The sequence below is a fragment of the Podarcis gaigeae genome (genome assembly GCF_964106915.1).
Source record: "Podarcis gaigeae genome assembly, chromosome: 5".
Classification (NCBI taxonomy): Eukaryota; Metazoa; Chordata; class Lepidosauria; order Squamata; family Lacertidae; genus Podarcis; species Podarcis gaigeae.
Genome location: NC_139681.1, coordinates 98,830,772 through 98,850,612, shown reverse-complemented (window position 1 = coordinate 98,850,612; position 19,841 = coordinate 98,830,772). Strand labels below are relative to the sequence as shown.

Sequence of the window (19,841 nt, the reverse complement as noted above, 5' to 3'; positions counted from 1 at the left end):
GCGGCTTTGAAGCGAGACTCGGTGTAACCTGCGACAATGCGAGGCCGCGCGGAAGGGTCACTGGCCCCCAGCAGCCTGGTAATGAGGGAAGAAACAGCTTTGGAAAAGAAAGTGTTCCTTGCTCTGCGAAGCTGAGGACGGCATTATTGCACAGCAATGATCTAACGTTAAGAGAAAGGAACGGGCGCGTGTTAGAAATGGGACAGAAATAGGCCAGGATCATAAATTGCCAGCTGAGTCATCCCAGCATCTGGTCTCTGACTACCTTACTTCCTTCTCCTTCCTCGCTTCTTGGGACTAGATAATGGCTTTGCAAATAAGAAATAAAAAAGAGTGGTTTATCCAGAGCAGGCCTGCAGCTAAACACCAGACGTAGGAAGGAGCTGGGAGGGGTCCGTTAATTCCCTTGTAATTAATCTCCCTTTACAAGGGGTTCCCATCAGCAGCAGCACCTGAAACGGGTGCAATGTACATATCGCTGACTCTCATATACAAAATAAGCTCACTTCTAACTCCTGGCCATGTGCTGTGCGCCGCAAGCCATTGACAAGACTGCTGCGACCTCACAGAATGTTTGCAAACATCCCGATGGAAGGGAAGGCACCGTCGACCGCTGTCCACTCTGTTATGTACTGAAGTTCTCACCCTGGGCCAGCAGGGGGATACTGTAGATAGCTTTCACTCAGGTCCACATATGCAAATAAGGGATTGAAAGTGACGTTCAGTGATTGGATAGTTACAGAAAATGGTTACTGTTGCGTTCTAGTGGAGCTCTATATAAGCAGGCTGGCTGAACCCTTCAGTTCAGTTCTGTTCTGGCCTGTGAATAAACAGGAACTGTCTGAAGAATCGCTGTGTCATCTGGTATGTTCACCCACAATGTAACACACTCCTCAATGGAACCAAGAGACTGCCCTGCTATTACACAGAAACATCAGAGGCCAACTTGTACCGAGTCAGACAATTGGTCCATCTAGCTCGTCTTAGCTGCGATTCCTGTATCGAAGGAGGTTGGAGTAGATGGTCCCTGAGGTCCCTTCTGATTCTACGATTCTAGTGTGTTCTTAACCACACTCGGTGAATCGCATGACACTCTGCAACACCACAGGCTTACAGGGACCACAACGAGACCGAGACAAAACCTCATTCGTGCATAAAACTCGCCGTAAAAGATCCCCTATGCTGGAAAGGCCAGAGCGGGACTCCCCCCTCTCCTCTTAGTGGATATGAAAGTCTAACCAAACATACCAGAGTGGTGTGTGAGTGTGCAACTATTGTTTCTAAGCAAGCCATGCTACGAATCTCTGGTGAAGCCTGAAAGCCAGGTCTCTTTCATCGTACAGGAGGTTTTGGTACCTGAAAGGGGAACCGAGAGAGGTGGCAGGCCCTGGACGCTGTAAAAAAATAAAATGTGCTAACTCAAGGAGTTAGCATTCGCAGACCATCCTAAAGATTTATGCAATATAGGCTTAGCATCATCTTCCCTGAATTCGATGGGCTCTCCGGCCCATTCACCACAAAGCCCTTGGGTATCCTGTATTGTTGTGAACACTGAACTCTGGCCTGACCTGTAGGTTAGATAATGGATCCATTATTGGCCAACAGACGTCACAAACTTCTCAAACTAGGCTATCTTGTCTTCCCTCCTTCCTAAAACTGGATGTGTCCTATGCCTAAAAACAGCCTTCGCCAACCCAGTGCCCTCCAGATTTTTGGGACTACAATTCCCATCAGCCCCAGCACTGCAGGAGTTGTGGTCCAAGAAATACAAAACGGGGGCATTACGTTGGTCTGAAGAATCCTGGAAAGTGTCTCTCCAACCTTGCTGGAAGGAAGACCTTGTAGGAACTGAGATGGCTTCTCCCACTTCTGTATGTATCAATATAGCAATGGTGGTCTCAAAACGTTGCTTGACTCCAACTCCCAGCACCCCAGATCACTGGCTGTGCTAGTCTGGTGTGATGGGAGTTGGAGTCAAGCTACATCTAGAAGGTCACATGTTCTCCACCCGCAACATGGAGGTTCAACGGCGCCATCATGCCAAAGCATGGTTTACGCTAGCCCCAGTTTAGTACCCCAACCATGTTTTCGCATTGTGGAGACAACCCATGGTTTAGATGTGCTTCTGTTTCCCTCCTGGCCAGCAATTCGGATCTCTATATTCAGACATCACATTGAATCATGATTTGCAAGCCCACCTCCAAATCTGATTTGCTATCTGATACAATAATCTTTATTGTCATTGTCCCATACAGAACAACGAAATTGAAAAAATCTACATCAGACATTCAAAAACCAACCAGCCTGCTATCCCAGCCTGGTTAGCCCCCTAAAAACTCTGATACCCCATAATTCCTTACACTGTGTTTAAAACCAAAATCACATTTGGGTAGAAACTGTTTCTCAGGCGGCTAGTCCTAGTATTTATAACCCTGGACCTTCTTCCAGAAGGCAGAAGCTGGAAGAGATCGTTTCTGGGGTGCGCACTATCCTGCGCTATCTCTGCAGCTTTCTTATGGCACCTGGAAGCATAGATTTGATCCAAGGTGGGAAGAGTGCACCCAATTAGTCTCTCCGCGGTCTTTACAACCCTGAACAGCGTTGCTTTTTCCCTGACCGTGCAGCTCCCAAACCACACACACAGACCATAAGTTACCATATTTTTCGCCCTATAGGACGCACTTTTTCCCCTCAAAAAATGAAGGGGAAATGTGTGTGCGTCCTATGGGGCGAATGCAGGCTTTCGCTGAAGCCTGGAGAGAGAGAGGGGTCGGTGCGCACAGACCCCTCTCGCTCTCCAGGCTTCGCGGACCTCTCCGCAAGTGGGGGGAGCGCTCCCGCTGCTTGCGGAGAGGTGCCTGCATGCGGAAGCCTGGGCGCGCTGAGCTCAGCGCATCCAAGCTTCGCGCACCTCTCTGCAAGCGGGGGGAGCGCTCCCGCTGCTTGCGGAGAGGTGCCTGCATGCGGAAGCCTGGGCGCACTGAGCTTAGCGCGTCCAAGCTTCGCGCACCTCTCCGCAAGCGGGGGGAGCGCTCCCCCCGCTTGCGGAGAGGTGCCTGCATGCGGAAGCCTGGGCGCGCTGAGCTCAGCGCGTCCAAGCTTCGCGCACCTCTCCGCAAGCGGGGGGAGCGCTCCCGCCGCTTGCGGAGAGGTGCCTGCATGCGGAAGCCTGGGCGCACTGAGCTCAGCGCGTCCAGGCTTCGCGGACCTCTCCGCAAGCGGGGGGAGCACTCCCGCTGCTTGCGGAGAGGTGCCTGCATGCGGAAGCCTGGGCGAGCTGAGCTCAGCGCGTCCAAGCTTCGCGGACCTCTCCGCAAGCAGGGGGAGCGCTCCCGCTGCTTGCGGAGAGGTGCCTGCATGCGGAAGCCTGGGAGCGCTGAGCTCAGCGCGTCCAAGCTTCGCGCACCTCTCCGCAAGCGGGGGGAGTGCTCCCGCCGCTTGCGGAGAGGTGCCTGCATGCCGAAGCCTGCGCGCGCTGAGCTCAGCGCGTCCAGGCTTCGCGGACCTCTCTGCAAGCGGGGGGAGCCTTCCCGCTGCTTGCGGAGAGGTGCCTGCATGCGGAAGCCTGGGAGCGCTGAGCTCAGCGCGTCCAAGCTTCGCGCACCTCTCCGCAAGCGGGGGGAGCGCTCCCGCCGCTTGCGGAGAGGTGCCTGCATGCCGAAGCCTGCGCGCACTGAGCTCAGCGCGTCCAGGCTTCGCGGACCTCTCTGCAAGCGGGGGGAGCCTTCCCGCTGCTTGCGGAGAGGTGCCTGCATGCGGAAGCCTGGGAGCGCTGAGCTCAGCGCGTCCAAGCTTCGCGCACCTCTCCGCAAGCGGGGGGAGCGCTCCCGCCGCTTGCGGAGAGGTGCCTGCATGCGGAAGCCTGGGCGCACTGAGCTCAGCGCGTCCAGGCTTCGCGGACCTCTCCGCAAGCGGGGGGAGCACTCCCGCTGCTTGCGGAGAGGTGCCTGCATGCGGAAGCCTGGGCGCGCTGAGCTCAGCGCGTCCAAGCTTCGCGGACCTCTCCGCAAGCAGGGGGAGCGCTCCCGCTGCTTGCGGAGAGGTGCCTGCATGCGGAAGCCTGGGAGCGCTGAGCTCAGCGCGTCCAAGCTTCGCGCACCTCTCCGCAAGCGGGGGGAGTGCTCCCGCCGCTTGCGGAGAGGTGCCTGCATGCCGAAGCCTGCGCGCGCTGAGCTCAGCGCGTCCAGGCTTCGCGGACCTCTCTGCAAGCGGGGGGAGCCTTCCCGCTGCTTGCGGAGAGGTGCCTGCATGCGGAAGCCTGGGAGCGCTGAGCTCAGCGCGTCCAAGCTTCGCGCACCTCTCCGCAAGCGGGGGGAGCGCTCCCCCCGCTTGCGGAGAGGTGCCTGCATGCGGAAGCCTGGGCGCGCTGAGCTCAGCGCGTCCAAGCTTCGCGCACCTCTCCGCAAGCGGGGGGAGCGCTCCCGCCGCTTGCGGAGAGGTGCCTGCATGCGGAAGCCTGGGCGCACTGAGCTCAGCGCGTCCAGGCTTCGCGGACCTCTCCGCAAGCGGGGGGAGCACTCCCGCTGCTTGCGGAGAGGTGCCTGCATGCGGAAGCCTGGGCGCGCTGAGCTCAGCGCGTCCAAGCTTCGCGGACCTCTCCGCAAGCAGGGGGAGCGCTCCCGCTGCTTGCGGAGAGGTGCCTGCATGCGGAAGCCTGGGAGCGCTGAGCTCAGCGCGTCCAAGCTTCGCGCACCTCTCCGCAAGCGGGGGGAGTGCTCCCGCCGCTTGCGGAGAGGTGCCTGCATGCCGAAGCCTGCGCGCGCTGAGCTCAGCGCGTCCAGGCTTCGCGGACCTCTCTGCAAGCGGGGGGAGCCTTCCCGCTGCTTGCGGAGAGGTGCCTGCATGCGGAAGCCTGGGAGCGCTGAGCTCAGCGCGTCCAAGCTTCGCGCACCTCTCCGCAAGCGGGGGGAGCGCTCCCGCCGCTTGCGGAGAGGTGCCTGCATGCCGAAGCCTGCGCGCACTGAGCTCAGCGCGTCCAGGCTTCGCGGACCTCTCTGCAAGCGGGGGGAGCCTTCCCGCTGCTTGCGGAGAGGTGCCTGCATGCGGAAGCCTGGGAGCGCTGAGCTCAGCGCGTCCAAGCTTCGCGCACCTCTCCGCAAGCGGGGGGAGCGCTCCCGCCGCTTGCGGAGAGGTGCCTGCATGCGGAAGCCTGGGCGCACTGAGCTCAGCGCGTCCAGGCTTCGCGGACCTCTCCGCAAGCGGGGGGAGCACTCCCGCTGCTTGCGGAGAGGTGCCTGCATGCGGAAGCCTGGGCGCGCTGAGCTCAGCGCGTCCAAGCTTCGCGGACCTCTCCGCAAGCAGGGGGAGCGCTCCCGCTGCTTGCGGAGAGGTGCCTGCATGCGGAAGCCTGGGAGCGCTGAGCTCAGCGCGTCCAAGCTTCGCGCACCTCTCCGCAAGCGGGGGGAGTGCTCCCGCCGCTTGCGGAGAGGTGCCTGCATGCCGAAGCCTGCGCGCGCTGAGCTCAGCGCGTCCAGGCTTCGCGGACCTCTCTGCAAGCGGGGGGAGCCTTCCCGCTGCTTGCGGAGAGGTGCCTGCATGCGGAAGCCTGGGAGCGCTGAGCTCAGCGCGTCCAAGCTTCGCGCACCTCTCCGCAAGCGGGGGGAGCGCTCCCGCCGCTTGCGGAGAGGTGCCTGCATGCCGAAGCCTGCGCGCACTGAGCTCAGCGCGTCCAGGCTTCGCGGACCTCTCTGCAAGCGGGGGGAGCCTTCCCGCTGCTTGCGGAGAGGTGCCTGCATGCGGAAGCCTGGGAGCGCTGAGCTCAGCGCGTCCAAGCTTCGCGCACCTCTCCGCAAGCGGGGGGAGCGCTCCCGCCGCTTGCGGAGAGGTGCCTGCATGCTGAAGCCTGCGCGCGCTGAGCTCAGCACGTCCAGGCTTCGCGGACCTCTCCGCAAGTGGCGGGAGCCAGCCCTGGGCTCCCACGGCTTGCAGAGAGCTGCCTGTTTGGGGGCTGTGGTCAGGGAAAGCTCCGGCGGGCCTCCCCCGCCCCAGTCCCGCGCCTGGGGGGGAAATAATTTTTTCCCCTTTATTCCCCCCCCCAAAAAAAAACTAGGTGCGCCTTATGGGACGGTGCGTCCTATAGGGCGAAAAATACGGTAATACACTCTCAACAGTACAATGGTAAAATGCCATCAACAGGTTCTTTGAGAGATTGTTTTTCCGGAGGATTCTCAGAAAATATAACGTCTGTTGTGCTCTCTTCAGCAGGTGTTTAGTGTTTTCTCTCCAGGTTAGGTCATCTCTCAACTCCATTCCCATAAATTGAAACACCGAGACCTGTTCCATGCACTTCCCCTCAATAATAAGTGGCTGAATATTCAATTTACATTTCTTAAAGTCCAGTGCCTAGTCAATTCAGTCATCGCCCAATAAACCGAAGTTATGCTTCTTTAACTGTGGTTTGGCCTGCTGCATTCACAAAGTCTTCCGCTGCTCACAGAGGAAAGCTGTTGGAATGTTGGTAGCCCAGCTTCTGAGAGGGAAGTGAAACTTGTCAGTTTGGCAGGGATTAAAATCCCACGCAGTCAACGGGGCAAAGATTGACCGAGACCTGAAAAGTCGCCCAGGAAGTAGGAACGCTCAGGGGTTAGAAGGCCTGGAGGCAAGGTGGCTGAAGGAGAGCTGTCGACGGAATGAAGAAAGCAAGAATATACAGGAAATGATGAGCTGAGACCATTCCTTGACTGCAAGCTTCTAATTGTGCTTAGATTACGATCTGAAGTCGATGGCAAGAATTTCCTAACCATAGCAAGGGGGAAATTTGGCCACACAGTCTTAACTTTCGGTTTCTGGGTTAGTAATTGGCTGCTTTTTCCTGAGATGAGTTTTGCAGTGTTGTGATTGGGTAGGCAAACTAAGGCCCGGGGGCCGGATCTGGCCCAATTGCCTTCTAAATCCAGCCTGCAGACGGTCCGGGAATCAGTGTGTTTTTCATTAGTAGAATGTATCCTTTTATTTTAAATGCATCTTTGGGTTATTTGTGGGGCATAGGAATTCATTCTTTCCCCCCCAAAAAATATAGTCCGGCCCCCGCCAAGGTCTGAGGGACAGTGGGCTGAAAATGTTTGCAGACCCCTGCCGTAACCCAATAATGCTCAAACGCAAATATGTCTCCCTCATAAAAACATAAGAAGAGTCTGCTAGATCAGGCCATCTAGTTCAGCAGCTCACAGTGGCCAACAAGATGCCTGTGGTAAGCCCACAAGCAGGATTCGAACCCAAAAGCAACTCTCCCCTCCTGTGCTTCCAGCAGCTGGTATTCAGAAGCATTGCTGTCTCTGACTGTGGAGGGCAAAGCATAGCCATTAATAGCCATTGATAGCCCTTTCCTCCCCTACGAATTTGTCCAATCTTCTTTTCCAGCCATCTAGGTGGGTGGTCCTCACTGTCTCCTGTGGCAGTGAGTTCCATAGTTTAACTATACGTTGCATGAAGAAGGACTTCCTTTTTTCTGTCCTGAATCTTCCAAAGTTCAGCGTTGTTGGATCTTCACAAGGTCCAGTGTTATGAGAGAGGGAGGAAAAACCTTCTCCTGCCTACTTTCTGCATGGCGTGCAGAATTTTATAAACTTCTATCGTGTTGCCTCTTCCCCACCTTTTCTCTGAGCTGAAACGTCCCAAACGCTGCAACCCTCAAGCCTCTTGATCATTTTGGCTGCCCCCTTCTGAAGATTTTCCAACTCTGCTATACATCTTTGTAATGTTGCATTGTTACAGTGGCAATTTTAATTTCAACCCCCTTCCTAAATGAGCCTTGGTGAAGACGACGTTTTCATCGCCCAAAAAACTTTTTGATTTGAGTTTCCATTGAAACGAGGCTGTACTTTAATGTTTAAATGTTGTATTTTAATCTTGTTTTTAAGTTGTATTTCAATCAATTTGTTTTTATATCGGGTGTTAGCCACCCTGAGCCCGGTCTTGGCTGGGGTGGGCAGGGTATAAATAAAAATAATAATAATTATTATTATTATTATTATTTCCTCCCTGCAGATTAGTGTTCAGCTGATTGGCAGGGGAGAGGGGACATGAGTTGGGCTCTGCCCTCTGAGGTGCCAGTATGTGTCCGGCTACACCACGAACCCCAATACAGAGTTGCAGCAAAATGCCCCGAGGATTCTCCTGGTTGCAAATCCAGGACTCTGGGGGTTGACCCTTTTTTTTTTCCAAGAGAGAGAAACTCCCTGATCTGCTAAATATGCAGGAGGCTGGATCTTCTCTCAGGGCAGGAAGTCCTTGCTGAATTGCAACACACCAAGAATGGATGCTTTTGAATTCTGGTGCTGGAGGAGACTCTTGAGAGTCCCATGGACTGCAAGAAGATCCAACCTCTCCATTCTGAAGGAAGTCAGCCCTGAGTGCTCACTGGAAGGACAGATCCTGAAGCTGAGGCTCCAAGACTTTGGCCACTTCATGAGAAGAGAAGACTCCCTGGAAAAGACCCTGATGTTGGGAAAGATGGAGGGCACAAGGAGAAGGGGACGACGGAGGACATGATGGCTGGACAGTGTTCTCGAAGAGACCAGCATGAGTTTGACCAAACTGCGGCAGGCAGTGGAAGACAGGAGGGCCTGGCGTGCTCTGGTCCATGGGGTCACGAAGAGGCGGACACGACTAAACGACTAAACAACAACAACAACAAAAATACTTTCATAACTCTCTTTTCAGGTGTTCAAAGTGCATCCAATTTTATATCAGAAAATCTGCCCGCCACAACAACCAGACACTTTGGAAAGACTTTGACTGTAGTTCTAGTTGGCTGAACTTTTTTAACCAGAGCTGTCCAGCCTACAGATTTTTCCCAAGCCTCCCTCACAGGGGATGAGACCTCAAACGAAACTAGCAGTCATTTCATTCAGAGCAAACTCGAAACCCGCAAGCCAGCTTTGGGGCTTCCTTCCTGCCTTTTTAAAAAAGAAGAAGTTTGCCCTTCTTTTCTTTCATTTTTTCATCTTAGCAAAGTGAAGCAAGCCTTTTTGTCTCTTTTTAACAACCTGACTGTTTTATTCGCAGGGCAGAACAAAAGTAAAAAGTCCTTAAAGTATTTCCAAGTTGATTTTTCTTTTTTTTCTTTTGGCACCTATCCGCAAGCACCCGACGCGCGCAGAGACGCCCTCCCCGCCCAGAACAAATTAATAATTTATCCTCCCAATTTTAGTAAGATAATAAATAAGACTCGTGGGACATTAAGTTAAAAAGCCTCAAGTGACAAATTGCCAGGGAGGGAAAGGCGTCTGTTTGATGAGTGAATATATATATATATATATATATATATATATATATATATATATATATATTGTTTCTGAAGCAGCTCAATTATGTTAATAACCCAGAGAGGATGTAAATGTGAAGTATAACACATAGCAGATGGTGCGCTCGGTGATAAGCTAATCTTACCTGAAAATTGGAATCAGAAAACCTTATTCGTATTTATGGATATGGCATTTGAAGGATGCCACTTAACGGGGAATATATAGAAAATCAATATGTCCTTAATTTCAATTTTATTTTTAAGTAAAAAAAATAATCGCACTTAACTCTAGGTGAATATTAACTTTCTTTGACATACTTTATGATGGATTCAGACGTACTTTATGATGGATGTCCGTACCCCCTCCCCCAGATTAGTAGTGGTTTGATGTGCGGGACCTCCAAGGTCGCTTCCAACACTAAAATGCTAAGAGCCCCCCCAAAAAAACACTCATGAGTTCCCTCCAGCCCCCTATAAATCTGCTTAATGTCAAAGAATCGACTTATCAGCCAGAACGCAGGACAAACAATGGGGTAATATGAAGATGAACCAGGGAGGTGGTGTCTGAACCAAAGTCCCAGTTGCGCTGCACATTTAAAGCAACACCAGGCTGCTATAGCCTCAAAGCATTCTGGGAATTGTAGTTTGTTAAGGGTTCTCACAGCTGCAAGGAGACCAAGCTCCTCTGGTGCATTTTTTTAGGCTAGCCAGAGCAGCCGCAACCCCCAAGGCTGGCTTTCCCAGCAGCGGCTGAAGGAGGCAGCACAGGTCCTTTACACAGAAGCAGGAGCAGGTTCTCAGATTGAGGAGGGGGACCGAGATATACCTGCCTCTGGGGGCATCCGCCCCTTCTGCCTTTCCCCAAAGCCTCGCGCTTGGAGACGCCGGGAAAAACCTGGCGGCCTACACAATTATGACCATTTTTAAAGGTTTCTTTCCCCCCAGGTTTTTAAGCAAAGGTTGGGTGGCCATCTGCCAGGGATTCTTTAGCTAGATCATCGTTGGGGGTCCCTTCTGACTCAACGGTTCTGAGATTCTTTAGTATTCAAAAGCAGTGCTGCTTCTGGCCGTGTAGGTAAGCAATGTTATACCAGTGGCTACCAATGTTATAACAGAGATTTAACTGGCTCTGGCATTCTTGCCTGAGCCTACGAGGCTTGTCTCCTACAAGAACTTTTTGGCCCAGGCCGAAATAAAGCACCTTTTCTTGCTTGGAAGGTTCCCCAAGCTCACCATATTCAATTAAAGGGATGATTCATAAGAAAACAAGATTTCGAGTGGCAGGTTGAATTAAATTTTTAATTGCCGCAGATATATGGGATAGTGGTTTTTTTTTGTCCTCCCTGCAAGCTTAAATCAGAATCGACACCGCTGAATTTCGCAGCAATCCTTTCCTTCAAATTTACCCCCAGAAGGACAAAAAAACAAAAAAGAAAGCCACCTCCATTTACGTCACACAGCTAATCTCGTATTGAACCCAGGGGATAGTCGGACCTGCTAATTACCTTCCACGGTTCCGGGAAAACACAGAGGCTAGAAGGGTTTGGTCTCCGTGATTAATTTCCTCTCACAATTTCACCACCTATTGTTGCTGCAGGAGGGATGAGAGACGGTAATGAGACACTTTGCTCCTTCCTCAATTGATTTTGGAACGGGCAGGGGCTCGCCACCATCCCTCCCTCCCTCTCTCTCATCCGCTCACCGAAGGATGATGCTGTGCCCGTCCTCTTAAGGCCTTGACCAAGTTCTCAAGCACAGGGGAGCAGCACTTGAACCCGCTTCCCCCGGAGATGGAAGCCGGAGTTAGTGCGCCGAGATCTGCCAGCGATGCTTTTGTTGTGACGCCTCCATGGCACGGGGTTGGCATAGATTACCCTGGGTCCTGTATACCTGAAGGAGCGTCTCCACCCCCATCATTCAGCCCGGACACTGAGGTCCAGCGCCGAGGGCCTTCTGGTGGTTCCCTCCCTGTGAGAAGTGAGGTTCCAGGGAACCAGGGAGAGGGCCTTCTTGGTAGTGGCGCCTGTCCTGTGGAACACCATCCCAGCAGATGTCAAGGCAATAAACAACTATTTTACTTTTAGAAGACATCTGAAGGCAGCCCTGTTTAGGGAACTTTTTAATGTCTGACGCTCTATTGTTTTTAATATTCGGTGGAGGCCACCCAGAGTGGCTGGGGAAATCCAGCCAGATGGGCGGGGTATAAATAATAAATTGTTATTATTCTAAATTTTTATTCCAACTCTGTCATTGTATGATTCTATATGCCCCTTCCTAGCTAGGTCCTGCAGAGACATCACCTTGCCAACAAAGGTCCGTATAGTAAAAGCTATGGTTTTCCCAGTAGTGATGTATGGAAGTGAGAGCTGGACCATATAGAAGGCTGATCGCCGAAGAATGGATGCTTTTGAATGATGGTGCTGGAGGAGACTCTGGAGAGTCCCATGGACTGCAAGAAGATCAAACCTATCCATTCTGAAGGAAATCAGCCCTGAGTGCTCACTGGAAGGACAGATCCTGAAGCTGAGGCTCCAAGACTTTGGCCACTTCAGGAGAAGAGAAGACTCCCTGGAAAAGACCCTGATGTTGGGAAAGATGGAGGGCATAAGGAGAAGGGGACGACAGAGGACGAATTGGTGGGACAGTGTTCTGGAAGCTACCAGCATGAGTTTGACCAAACTGCAAGAGGCAGTGGAAGACAGGAGTGCCTGGCGTGCTCTGGTCCAGGGGCTCACGAAGAGGCGGACACGACTAAATGACTAAACAACAACAACAGCTAGGTCCTGTCCAGTACGGACACTCTTCCTGTCTGCCTCCATCCTCCTTGCAGTGGAGCCACAATGACCACGCTTTGCACCCATAGTCAGTGGCAGCAGTGCTTCTGAATCCCTGTTGCTGGAAAACCAACGGGAGCGGTGAGTCCCTGTCAGACTCGGGTCCTGCTTGCAGGTTTCCCAAAAGAGGCATCCGCTTGCCCACTGTGAGAACAAGATGCTGGAATGAATGGACCACTGGCCTGATTTGGCATGGCTCCATTTGGATGGCCAGCTTGGGGTTTTCTGAGCAAGACTGCTGACTGGCTCCCTTCACCCTGTGGTGGCAGCTGCCCATGAGAGGAGGCCAACGGAGCGAGGAGAGAGGACTAGGGATGGTGCAGAGCCAGACAGCGAAAGAGAGCGGAATTCATCCTGTTGCAGGACCCCCCCCCCATCATTCAGTTTGTACAAACACCACACACACACTCACACATGACATATGCGATGTTTCTGTTATAAATTCAAAGTAAATCAACCATACATCAGATTTACAACCATCCACTTTTATTTTACTCCATGAAGGAAGGATTATCAAAGGGGGATGGTTTGATACAGGATGGCCATAATCCCTTAAGTGTACCAGCACATACACAGGAGCCCTACCCAGTTGGCATGCCAACCTTGATGGTCCCAGACAGAAGACCATCAAGGTCACAAAGGACTTGCATATGGGAGTGGATACAGCATAGACTGGAACAAAGGACAATGATCAGATCTTCCCTCTGGGGGCAGGAAACTGCCAGCTCCCCTTTATCCTCTGGAAATGACTCGTGGGGAGGGGGAAAGGAGGAACCAGCCTGGTGACAAGATACTCAGGTTACCTCCACAACTCCTCCCTCAACCCCTCCTTTTCGTGATGTGTCAATGATGTAGTTGTGATGTAGTTCTAGGGGTGTAGTTTGGGGGATTAGTTGGGATCTTCTTTTGTTCTGGGCTTCCATTTTGTTTCATCTGGTGGCAGGTGGGAGTCCTGTCACAACAGTCTTCAATAAAAACCAAGCCTACTGGCTGCTGTTTTGCTCTGGTATTCCTGGCTGGTGTCCTTGTTTTTTTGTCCAAGGGAGCCCTCAGATTTCTCCGTTCACAATCCTTTCCAAAAAGCCTACCTGCCTACGGTGTGCCAAGAAGCCCCTGGGCATTTGGGGACAATCTGGCCTGAAAAGATGCAGGAGACTCTTGTTGTTTTTTAAAGCACACACATGCTCAGGAGTTAAGTGTTCCCTGGAGGTGACACTCGGAACATTGGATTCTCTCTGTCTGCGACGCCCTGCTCATGTTCTGAATTAATGGGGAAGCAGAGGGGGAAGCGCAGCCGGGAAGAATTTAATGTATGTCTGGTATTCAGCGCTGCGCTCCCGTTCCCAGAGCCTCTGCACCGTCTCGCTCCTCCGGGCCGTATATGGAGCAGAGCGTGGCGAGGCCCCGGGTCACGGAGCAGACACATGCGGCAACAAGGAGTGCTCAGGTTTCCACCTCTGTTTGTCTTTGCTGGAAAGCCAGCGTTTCCCTCTAGGAATAGGAGGCGCGTGAGCAAAGGGGGGCAGCTTCCCCAACCTGGTGCCCTACAGACATCATTTTGCTTCGTAGAAGGTTAATACACCCCTTGAGTGCAAAGGGGGAGAACATAAAGCCGTTCACCTTACAGAGGAAATGATAAAACTACAATCAAGGAAGAATTGACGGCAATGATTACAAACATCTGAAAGGTTAAAATGACTAAAAGCAGGTTAAAGAGGACATCAGCTTTCCAAACATCTGGTAGGCTTGCCTACAGAAAAATGCTTTTGTTGTTGTTGTTTAATCGTTTAGTTGTGTCCGACTCTTCGTGACCCCCTGGACCAGAGCACGCCAGGCACTCCTGTCTTCTGCTGCCTCCTACACTTTGGTAAAACTCATGCTGGTAGCTTTGAGAACACTGTCCCACCATCTCGTCCTCTGTCGTCCCCTTCTCCTTGTGCCCTCCATCTTTCCCAACATCAGGGTCTTTTCCAGGGAGTCTTCTCTTCTCATGAGGTGGCCAAAGTCTTGGAGCCTCAGCTTCAGGATCCGTCCTTCCAGTGAGCTCTCAGGGCTGATTTCCTTCAGAATGGAGAGGTTTGATCTTCTTGCAGTCCATGGGACTCTCAAGAGTCTCCTCCAGCACCAGAATTCAAAAGCATCCATTCTTCGGCGATCAACCTTCTTTATGGTCCAGCTCTCACAAAAATGCTTTAGCAGGCACCAAAAACAGTACAGGGAAAGGGCCTCCCTAATATCAATAGGCAGGGAGTTAAGGTGCTGCAAGACTGAGTTCTTACAAAAGCGGTGCAAGGATTATCTGGCCAGTTGTTCCAACTGAAGTGATTGCGTGGGGAAATAAGGGGAAAGGAGATCTTGCAGGTTAACTGGCCCCAAGTTATTAGGCGCTTTATAGACTAAAAATAAGCACTTGAACTTGGCCCAGTCACAAATCTGAGCCCAAGTGTCACATGTGGACAAGACCTCGCTCCTGTCAGCAATCACGCTGCAGCATTCTGCACTGACCACAGCTTCCGGACTGAGCTCAAGGGAAGCCCCGCATAGGGCACATTGCAGGGATCCAGTTGTGGGCTACAACAATCATTAGCCCCAGCCAGGAAAGCAGGGGAGTAGTGGACTCTCCTCCACTGAAGGTTTTTAAGCAGAGATCCACTGGCCGTCTGTCAGGGATGCTTTAGCTGAAATTCCTGCACTGGAGGGGGTTGGACTGGATGACCTTGGGGTTCCCTTGCAACTCTGCAATTCTCTGATTCAGTGGTCTCTGGGTAGGGCTGGGACGGATTCCCTGACAGAAAACCTGGCCAGTCACTATCAGTCAGGATAGATAATATTGAGCTAGATCAGGCATCCCCGAACTCGGCCCTCCAATTGTTTTTGGGACTACAATTCCCATCATCCCTGACCACTGGTCCTGTTAGCTAGGGATGATGGGAGTTGTAGTCCCCAAACAACTGGAGGGCCAAGTTTGGGGATGCCTGAACTAGATGGAGCAATGGTCACACGCACTATAAGACACCTTCCTAGTTTCGCAAAGACAGTTAAGTAAGAATAGAGAAAATGCCTGCAGGAAATTTTCATGCATCTCCTCGTGTTTGTCCCTGATGTTTGGTAACTTAAGCTAAACTGCCTCTGGCTATGGAGGTTCTATCAAACCTCTGTGAAGTTGCCTAATCCTTTCTTCATTCTGATATTTTCGTCTCTCCCCCAAAGCGCTTTTGCCGGCAGCTACCACAACAAGCCTGCGGCAATCCGTTCCTCGGGTTTATGTCTTGAGTGTGGACCTGCTCACCCGAGACTTGCCGCCAGTCAGCAGGTGATTGATGCAAAGGGGTGTTCTGAGAGTCAGCAGAATTGGCCCCAGAATTCATCCTTTCCACACCGTTCTCGATTTTATAAATAACCATCATCTCCCCTCCGTTTCCAAAGCCCCTTTCTCGAAGCTTGAGACTCTCTGCTCTTAAACCTCCCTTTATAAAACAGGCAACAGATTGCTTTTGTCTGACTGGGGAGCAGCTCAAACAGCTGAAAACATTCATACTGCTGCAGGCAGACTCTTCAAGGACTTGTTTTTGAGGCTAAGTGGGCTTAGATAACAGCTGCGTCTGCCTCCGACAAACAATTCTCCCCGTCATCTTAGCTTCCCAAGTCTGGGGAGCTATAGACGAACAGGAAGAGCCGCCCAGCACAAGCTCAGATCAGCACAGAGCGGCATTCAGACAACTGGCCCTTTTCTAAAAGTCAGGATTCTGGTCCTCATGATCTTGGAGAGAAGGCTGATAGGCAGGCGGGTTGCTGCTGGCAGAACTGTGAGTCCAGTAATGATGGCTAAGAGATTGAAATTGGTGAACTAGAAGAATAGAGAACCAGGCAGAGGGCCTTCTCGGTGGTGGCGCCCACCCTGTGGAACACCCTCCCAGCAGATGTCAAGGAAATAAACAACTATCTGACTTTTAGAAGACATCTGAAGGCAGCCCTGTTTAGGGAAGTTTTTAATGTTTGATGTTTTATCATGTTTTTAATATTATGTTGGGAGCCGCCCAGAGTGGCTCAGGAAATCCAGCCAGATGGGTGGGGTATAAATAAATTATTACTACTACTACTATTATTATTATTATTATTATTATTATTATTATTAATATTCCCCTTCATCAATGGCCTGACAATATGACAATATTAGCAACGTATGAATGGACTGCTTACAGCCGCAACCTTTCTTTGGATAAATATAATGATATTTGGAATGACTTTACACAGAATATATTAGGTTACTGATAAATATATTTCTACCAGGATAATAGGACTAAACACATATGTATTGAGCATTTTCCCTTCATTTCTATTTTCATCCGCGTTTTTCTTCCTTCCTTTTCCTTTTAATCACTCTTTCTTTTTATACAGGAAATTCTTCCAATAAAATATTAATATCAAAAAAAGAGAGCAGTGGGTTTAAACAACAATACAGGAGAATTTAGAAAATAAGGAAAAGAGAGCGAGGCAATGCATTCCCCTCCCCCAATACACAGACACCTTCAGAACTCAAGTCTTTAAGTGTGGCAGCACCTTTGGAACTCCCTGCCTATTGAGACCAGGAAGGTCCCTTTGCTGCATTCTTTTCGGCACTTGCTAAAAACATTATTGTTTAAACAAGCCTGTCCAAATGCTTAGGAAGCTGCTGGGAGTTTAACCTGCTTTAAATATTTTAACTTCTTATATATTTTAAACTATTGTTGCCATTTTCCCGTTATTTTCTTGTTTAATCTTTTTGTGATACATTTGGAGATCATTTCGGATTATTTTTTATTTTATTTTTACAATCGAGTATAAATTTTATGGGGACGCGGGTGACGCTGTGGGTTAAACCACAGAGCCTAGGACTTGCTGATCAGAAGGTCGGTGGTTTGAATCCCCGCCACGGGGTGAGCTCCCATTGCTCTGCCCCAGCTTCTGCCGACCTAGCAGTTCGAAAGCACATGAAAGTGGAAGTAGATAAATAGGTACCGCTCCAGCGGGAAGGTAAATGGTGTTTCCGTGCGCTGCTCTGCTTCACCAGAAGCGGCTTAGTCATGCTGGCCACATGACCTGGAAGCTGTACGCCGGCTCCCTCGGCCAGTAAAGCGAGATGAAAGCTGCAACCCCAGAGTCGGTCATGACTGGTCCTAATGGTCAGGGGTCCCTTTACCTTTACCTTTTATATAAATTTTATGAAAGGGGGGGGGGACTGGGGTGCTGGTATTTTGCCAGCCCAGGCAGGCAGCCTTCCACAATGCGCCATCCCTGCTGCAAACCCAATTTGGTACAGGGATAGTGAGGTTTGGGACATATCAGACAAGCAAACTCAGGAGGGTTCTGGAAATGCACCCAGGGAAGGAAAGTCTCACCCTGAAAGGCGCTGCAAAGACGCTGGCATGCTCAGTGATGTAAGGAACCAAAGTTTGCAATGAAGTACAGGAAGTGGCATGCACAATACCAGGACCTGGCTGCATATTATTCTCTGTCCTCTTTGCATTCTCACCAGGAGCAAAAAAGGTTGGGGGCGCCCCTGGCTTTGCACCCTAACGGTTCCAAGGTATAAATTTGGGCAGCGCGAGGGAATGGGGCCAGTGGCCCAGGCGGCACTTGTTGTTTTGTTGACGAGGAATCTTCGCCCCTCTGCCCCAGATGCGGGGAGAAGCAGCTAAACCAAGTCCCAAAATAAACCCCAGAGCTTTTCTCGACACCAGAGTTCCTTTCCTCCTCTAAAGAAGTGCTTCGCGTAACCGAAGGGATTGATCTACAGTAATGGGTTGGGTCAGCCCTTCTAAAATTTCAGCCCTCGTTTGCATCCTGCATGCATTATTTACTTTACTAAAGAGCGAAAGAAGAGAGAGAGACGGGCAGCAAAGGAAGGGCAACAAGAGCCGTAGAAAAAGGCAAGCCTTTGAACAAATCAATGCTCCATCACTTCGGAGAGGGTTTTTGTGTACACACACACAGTAAAGCCGCTCTGCTTGCCCCGAATCACCTTTGCCAGGGCCACAAAGCTACCAGAACAGCAGAAACGAAAACATTCAACCTTGGACCGAAAAGCAAATGAGAGAGTAACGTGTGATGCAAGGACACGGAAAAGTCGGGTGTCAGGGATATGCGTTCTCTTGCTCTCAGCCTTCTCCCTGATGTGCAGTTTTTTTAAAGGGAGGAATTTTGTTTGGCATGGAGGTCCACACTCAATAATGCCATGCAACCATCTTTGGCAGTTCTATCCTGCCTTTCCTCCAGGAATCTGAGGGGTCGCCTGTTTTAGCCTCACAACAGCCCTTCGAGGTAGGAGAGGCTGCAAGATCAAAATCAGGACTGGCCCAAGATCAGATGATGATTTTTTGAGGGTGCATGAGGACTTGAACCCACTCCCTCACGCCTTTAAACCAATACATCGTATTAGCTGTTCCTTGGGCAGATCAGAAGATGCAATAGTTAATCAGCACTGCAGATTTCAGTTCTGGCAAGGACTTACCTGGAGTCTGCTGCTCAGTTCTGGATCCCACAGTTGAAAAAGGAATGTTGTCTGTTGGGAAGCGATTTCAGGAGGAGAGCTCTGGAGAACCGACTGGGCCTAGCAAGCAAACAGAAGCGGTTTAGTCTCAGAGGTTTAGTCTCAAAACAGTCCTGCGTTCGAACCCAGACGGGCTGCTTGGCCTACCTGGCAGGGACAGGGTGTTGCGGAAATGAAACAAAGACATTATTGTTAACCAAGTTGAGCACTTGTCACTGTTAAGGTGGGACGTGGGTGGCGCTGTGGGTTAAACCACAGAGCCTAGGACTTGCTGTTCAGAAGGTCGGCGGTTGGAATCCCCGCGACGGGGTGAGCTCCCGTTGCTCGGTCCCTGCTCCTGCCAACCTAGCAGTTCAAAAGCACATCAAAGGGCAAGTAGCTAAATAGGTACTGCTCTGGCAGGAAGGTAAATGGTGTTTCCGTGCGCTGCTCTGGCTTGCCAGAAGCGGCTTAGTCATGTTGGCAATATGACCTTGAAGCTGTACGCCGGCTCCCTCGGCCAATAAAGCGATATGATCGCCGCAACCCCAGAGTCGGTCACGACTGGACCTAATGGTCAGGGGCTCCTTTACCTTTACTAATGTTAAAGTATCAACACACCCTCAAAACTCATCCCCAGCATTGCTAATATAAGGGCTGTCATGTCAACTTCAGATAACTGAAGCACTGTCACATGCAAGATGGAGCAAGCTAGTCTTCTGCAGCTCCAGAGAACCCGAACCATTGCTTCCCTGAATTTTGAAGCCAACCAGCAATGCATAGCAAGCTCAAGGAAGACAGTAACTTTGCAGAATTCCAGCAACGCCGAATCGAGCCACTGCAAAAGAGGTTAAACATACTTTGGTGCTTTTCCAAACCACCAAGTATGAACATTCAACGCTGCCTTTTACAGTCAGGGCTCCTCTACCTCCACATGGTTTAATGTGGCTTTCTGGGGTCTTGGGCAGGTAAGGACCCTCCCCTGAGCCTTGTAACTGGAGATACTGATGACCTGGAGCCCTTCTGGAAGCTGCGCATATGCTCTACCACTGCATAATCGCCCACTCTTCCTCCCCCCCCCCCCGAACGTACAAAGTTGGCCTTGTATTGGGTCACAGCCGCTCCCAGAAAGGAGAGCAATGTGTTTACTAGAGACAGGCATGGCGAAACACGATCCTGTTTTCCACGAACTGAACAGCCAAGCTCAAAGCATCCCAGCGTCGCTGGCCTCATGGCGAGCGAGCCGCGAAATGCC

At 51.3% G+C, this 19,841-nt stretch overlaps 1 protein-coding gene across 4 annotated transcripts in view; it reads right to left on the bottom strand.

Annotated features, from left to right (window-relative positions):
- Positions 1–19,841, bottom strand: part of LPP (LIM domain containing preferred translocation partner in lipoma) — a 281,558-nt gene that overhangs the window by 200,737 nt on the left and 60,980 nt on the right. For all 4 annotated transcript variants that reach the window (XM_083739588.1, XM_083739585.1, XM_083739587.1 and 1 more), the window contains one exon: positions 18,569–18,667. The gene's annotated coding sequence lies outside the window, so the exon portion shown is untranslated. The remainder of the gene's footprint in view (positions 1–18,568; positions 18,668–19,841) is intronic.